Raw genomic sequence first — 6366 nt, forward strand, 5'->3', positions numbered from 1 at the left:
AAATTTATTAAGCAAAATGAGTATTTTGACAGTCAATATGAGTGATTGATTTTCTAAGATAAGGTGAAGGGTGAAGCTCAACGATTTAAATTGTGGAATTAATAATCATTTTAAGTAAGCTTTAAATTCTTTGTTTTTAACTACATGTTCATAAGTTACATTTTCTACGAACTATTTTCATTCTATGTTAATTTACAGATTTAAATCAACTTTAAATCTATACGAGTATTTAGACATAATGTTGACACGCTAATACAATAGTGATAATACTCCAAAAAGACTGTTGCACATATGTAACCAATCCCAATATTTATCCATAGAGTGGTTAGTTAAGAACTAAGTCACATAATAGTTAAACTGGTAAGAGAATACAAAATATAAATATGGGAGAGTATTATGACCATAATTTGAATATCAAGAGTGGATCCTACAACCTTGGCATTTTTTTTTAATTTAGACTATTCCTTACTAATTTCCTTTATACAATTATTACATTTTTATTCAATAATTGATTACTAGAATTTTAAATTCCCTGTGGTTTGACTTTGAACTCACAAGATTATATTAGGACTAGGCACTCTTAGATAGCTCAATATCATGAGAACTTTTCTTCTCTTTGATTTTACTTATTGTGGAAATTAAGTGTCATTTTATTACTTGTTTTAGTTTTAGTTTTTATTTTGTGTCTTTGTGTTCAATAGATTATTTAACTTTTCCACCTAGTTAATATGTGACTCTCAAATTTAGTTTTTGTTAGTTTTCTCACAATAATTGATACCATTTGATTATAAACTAGGAGAAACTGTTAGGAAATTGCATTTAAATTTTCCTTTTACTCTCTTTACACTCTTTTATCAACATTACTTGTTTGTTGGATTATTGAATCTAAAGTTTGATTAACTAGTAAGATCTTTAATGTATCATTTATTTCTGACATGCTTGTCTTTGAGAAGAGCACCTACGCCAAAAAGTTGAGCATAGATGCTGGTTGTTTGTTACAAATGTGCACACCAGACTTAAAACAAAAATTATCATTCCTTTGGGTACATATGTGATAATCGTGTGAATAACATTCAATTCATTAGGCATGGCTTGAGTAGGGAGTTTTTCAATGACAACATCGTATCGACTCTTGAGACACATCCTAGTATATATATGCAACACGAGATCTAATGATTAATGACATAATTCCAATATGAATGTGCACAATCAGTCTTTGGAATCTGACTTTATTCATGAATGTATGTATTAGCATACAAATCTTAAAATCAATCAACAATAATACATACTCAAGCCCATAGTCACACAATAGAAAACATAATAGTCTCAGTATCATGCAAAGATGTGCTAATGTGAAAATTTCATCATCTCAAGTTCATGTCTAATTTTGATAGATTGATCCTTACTAAGTGGTTTTGTAAAGATATCTGTAAGTTTTTTTTTTTTAAACAAATTCTAACACAATGTCCCCTTTCTGAATATGATCTCTCAAGAAATGGTGTCTAATTTTTGTGTGCTTGGTCCTAGAATGTTGAATAAGATTCTTTGACAAAGTTATATCACTAGTATTGTTGCATATAATAAGTAAATGATCAAGGTTAATCTCGTAGTCTCTAAGAGTATTTTTCATCCAAATGGCTTGTGCACAACAACTACCGACAACAATATATTCAATCTCGGTGGTTGAAAGTGCAAATAAATTTTTCTTTTTACTAAACCGAGAAATAAGTGAATGACCTAGAAAATGATAAGTTCCATTAGTACTCTTCCTATTGACTTTGTATTTGGCAAAGTCAGCATTTGAATAACATGTTAAATCTATATGAGTTCCTTTAGGATACTAAAGGCTATTGTTTCACTCAAATAACGAAAAATTCTTTTGACAGTAAGTAAATATTGTACATAAACATACACTAAACATGATATCAGGTCACTAACAATTAAGTAAAGCAAAGATCCAACCATACCTCAATACGTTTTGACATCAACTTCTTTACCTTTTTCATTTTTGTCGAGCTTGATTGTTGAGCTCATTAGAGTGCTTTAGCTTTTCCATCTTCAAAACCAAACCTCTTGAGTAGATCTTTCAAATACTTGGCTTGATTAATGAGGATTTCTTTCTTATTTTGTTTAATTTGTAGTCCAAGAAAGTACTTTAACTCTCCCATCATGCTCATTTCAAATTCTTTGCTCATACAAGATGAACATTCCTTACACAAAAGCTCATTAGTAAAACCAAAGATAATATCATTTACATAAATTTGAACAATGAGCAAATATTTATGCTTGTGCTTAATAAAAAGTGTAGTATTTACTCTATCCAATGAAAAACCATTTTTTAAAAGAAATCTACCAAGTTTTTCATACCATGCTCTAGGGGCTTGCTTTAAACCATATAAAGCTTTTGACAACTTGTAAACATAATTTGAAATTTTTTATTTTCAAAACTAAGGGGTTGTTTCACATAAACTTCTTCCATAATATAACCATTTAAGAAAGCACTTTAACATCCATTTGATACAAAATGAAATTCTTATGACATCAAATGTTGAAAGCATCCTAATGGATTGTAATCTAGCTACAGAAGCAAAAGTTTTATCAAAATCAATTCCTTCTTCCTGGTTGCATCCTTGAGCCACTAGTCTAACTTTATTCCTTACAACCACACTAGAGTCATTCATTTTATTCCTAAATACCCATTTAGTGGTTATTATTTATTGATGTTGTAGTTTAGGAACAAGTTTCGACACGTTATTTCTCTCAAATTGATTTAATTCTTCTTGCATAGCCATAATCCAAGATTCATCATTTTCAACATCGGAAAACAATTTTAGTTAAATTTGAGATATAAATGCAGTATGCTCATAAAGTTTTTCTAAGTGATGATGTAGTAGTTACACCTCATAAAGGATCACTTAAGATTAAGTCTTTAGGGTGAAAAGAAGCATACCTCCACTCTTTGGGAAGTGTTTGAGAATTACCTTCATTTTGATTTTGTTTAGCTTGTTTTTCTTGTCGCTTTTCTTGATTGTTGCCTGGTTGATCATCTTATTTGTCTTTTGAAGAATCATTTTTTTATTATTCTTTATCTGCATCATCATTAATAATAACTTCCATCGTACATGAATGGTTAGATTTATTAAATGTAACATGCATAAACTCTTCAACAACCAAGGTTCTTGTGTTGTACACTCTATAAGCTTTACTCATATTTGAATACCTAAGAAAGATACTAATATTAAATTTTGGATCAAACTTGCTAAGATTGTCTTTTGTATTTAATAGAAAACATTTGCATCCAAAAACCTTGAAATAATCAATACACAATTTAAAACATAACAAGCAGTGTTAACGACTTCTCCTCAAAAATATTTTGGTAAAACATTTTCATTCAACATGGTCATGGTCATTTCTTGAAAAGACTTGTTCTTTCTCTCAACAACTACATTTTGTTGTGGAGTCTTTTGTGATGAAAATTGATATACTATGCCAAAGTTATTGCAAAAATTTTTAAAATCATGATTTTCAAATTCTCCATCATTATTACTTCTAATCCAAGAGATAATGTACCTTTCATTTTAGACCTTTTTACAAAAAAATTTAAAAGCATCAAAGGCATCATCCTTATTTGCTAAGAGCAAAACCTAAGTGTATATAGAGAAATCATCAACAATCACAAATGTATAATACTTATCACTTAGACTTGCATATCTAGAAGGTCTAAATAAATCCAGGTGCAGAAGTTGAAGAGGTCTTATAATAGAAACATGGTTTTTATTTTTGAAAGATGTTTTGATTTGCTTTCTAAATTGACAAGCTTTACGAATTTTATCCTTTTGAAAACCAATCCTTGGAAGTCCTTTAACCAAATTATTTTTGAAAATTTTTTAAATAAAATTTATGCTTGTATGATCTAGTCTTCTATGTCATAATCAACTATCACCATTTAGTACCGAAAAACATTTATCATGGGATCATGCAGAATCAACAGTGCATACATTAACACGTTTATTTCTAATAAACAGAATCTTACCATCATATACATTCTCAATAACACATCTTGACTTATAAAAAATAACTCTATAACCTTTATCACTTAATTGAATAATATTGGGTAGATTACGCTTTAAATTTTCTACTAAACATACATTTTCAATAAAAGTAGAAGACTATTTACCGACATTGTTAATTCCAATAATTTTTCCTTTTGAATTATCGCCAAAAGATGTCATTTTCGAGTTTGGTAAAACTTGGTAGTTGAGAGTAGTCATCAATCATATGCCTCGAACATCCATTATCCAAGTACCAATTACTCCTTTTCTTCTTTGATCCCTGCAGAAAGAATCTCAAATTAAGATTTTAGGTACCGAAATCTTTTTGGGTCCTTGAGTGTTAGTAAAGATTACATTTTTCTTAATCAGACACACATAACTTGTATGACCATTTTTTGTTGCAATAATGGCAAACAATTTGATGATCACTAAAAATAACCTTAACAAAGTAATTCTTTTAGTATTTTTGTTTCAAATTAGGCTTGTAATCATTACCTCCTTTGTCAAAAACACATTTTTGTGAGCTAAGTAGTTTGTCTAATTTTTTTTGCCCATTTGTAAATTTTAAAACAAAATCATTAATCTTATTATTCTTTTTCCTAAACATTTCATTTTCCTTTTTCAAATCATTAACAAGTAAACTCTCATGTCTAGATGAAACATTCTCTTTTTCTTTAAAACAAACAACTGCTCCATGCGGTCTTTCATTTTCAAGTTCTAGACATTTAATCTTCTCATTCAAAGAATCATTCTTATTTGAGAGTTCTACATTTTTATTTGTAAGAGAAGTATTTTTCATTCCAATCTTCTTTGAATTATCATGCAATTCAGTGAATGCTTTAAACAATTCATCATAAGAAGGAAGATCACTTACCTCATCAAATTCATCTTCTATTGCCATAAGTGCCAAATTTGACACTTCATGAGATTCTTCATCATCTATAGCGATACACTGAGAAGATCCTCCAGAATTCCCAAGAAAAATCCCAATGTTTTAGCTCAGGATTGACTTATTCTTTTCCAATTTAGTTGTTGTTTTTGAAATTGCTTGGTCTTAGTCAAAGGTGGTTAGTCACCTCCAGAATAATAGCTAAGTCATGATTTTAACTAGCTAAAGTTTAGGAGTCAGTTTTGCTATTGGTTTGATGTATTGAAACTCTATTTAAAGAGTTTATTTTAAACAGAAATAGAACGTTAAGAATTTTGCTCAAGGTTGTGGTTGACTTTCTCCCAAAGAAAGTTGAATTCATTAAGTTTTCATTGTAATCTGACTGGGACCTATCATATAGTCTCTTCATCACTGTTATCCCATGTTGCCACCTTAATTTTGTTTTTTGCGTTATTGAAAAAAGGGTATTCTAATTTAATGTGTCCAGGCTTCTTACATTCAAAGGAAATAATCGCATCTTTCTTTTCGTTTTGGTTTTTAAAATTTCTAAACTTTCTTCACTCATGATTTCTTGAAGAACTTTCTGAATTTTCTGGCAATCATTGCCATCTCTTCATCTTCAAACTCGCTCTCTTTATCGCTTTCACGTTTTGATGCTTTCAAGGCAATACTTTCATTCTTTCTGTCTTTATCACCTCTTCGACAGCTAAATCTTCTTTATAAGAAATAAATGAGCCAATTAAATCATCAATAGCTAAATTATTTAAATTCTTGGCTCCCTCAATGGTAGTTCTCTTAGGTCTCCATTCTTTTGGTAAAATCCTAATGTGTAACATATACACCTTAATTTTTCCTAATTAAGTGTATTATGTATTTTACATTGCGGTATTAATTTTCAAAGTCATCAGATTGGTTACAAATTATTATGGGCAAACTTGACGTGACTTGATTTCTTATCATGAATTAATGGACTTGGGTCGAGTTAATAAATGGATTGTGTTTTGAATAAATTTAAAAATTGTCATGATATAAATTGAGACAAATCGAACGCGATAAAGGGTCTTGTAGTTGGATTTTATTTTCATCACTGGTCTGGTGTTAGCTTAATTTGTATTAAGTTTAAAAAAAAAAAGAGAGGGAACCGTTACTATAAATGGAAAGAGAAAGGAGTTGGTTTCCAAAAATAGAAAGAGAGACCCATTAGACCCGACTGTGACCTGTGACTTTGACCCGGCGCCATCCGTTGATTCCGGCCACCACTCCGACCGATCCAGGTACCGATATGAAGCTTGAAAGACAAGCAACGTATCCCTGCCATCCTCATCACCGGATAACGGCCAGATTACTGGCGATTTAGCCCGAAAAGACCACGACTCCACCAGTTTTAGTTGCCGTCGATTTCATCGGAATTAGGCTGCATCACCA

The sequence above is a fragment of the Citrus clementina genome, unplaced genomic scaffold (assembly GCF_000493195.1).
Source record: "Citrus clementina cultivar Clemenules unplaced genomic scaffold, Citrus_clementina_v1.0 scaffold_8, whole genome shotgun sequence".
Taxonomy (NCBI): Eukaryota; Viridiplantae; Streptophyta; class Magnoliopsida; order Sapindales; family Rutaceae; genus Citrus; species Citrus x clementina.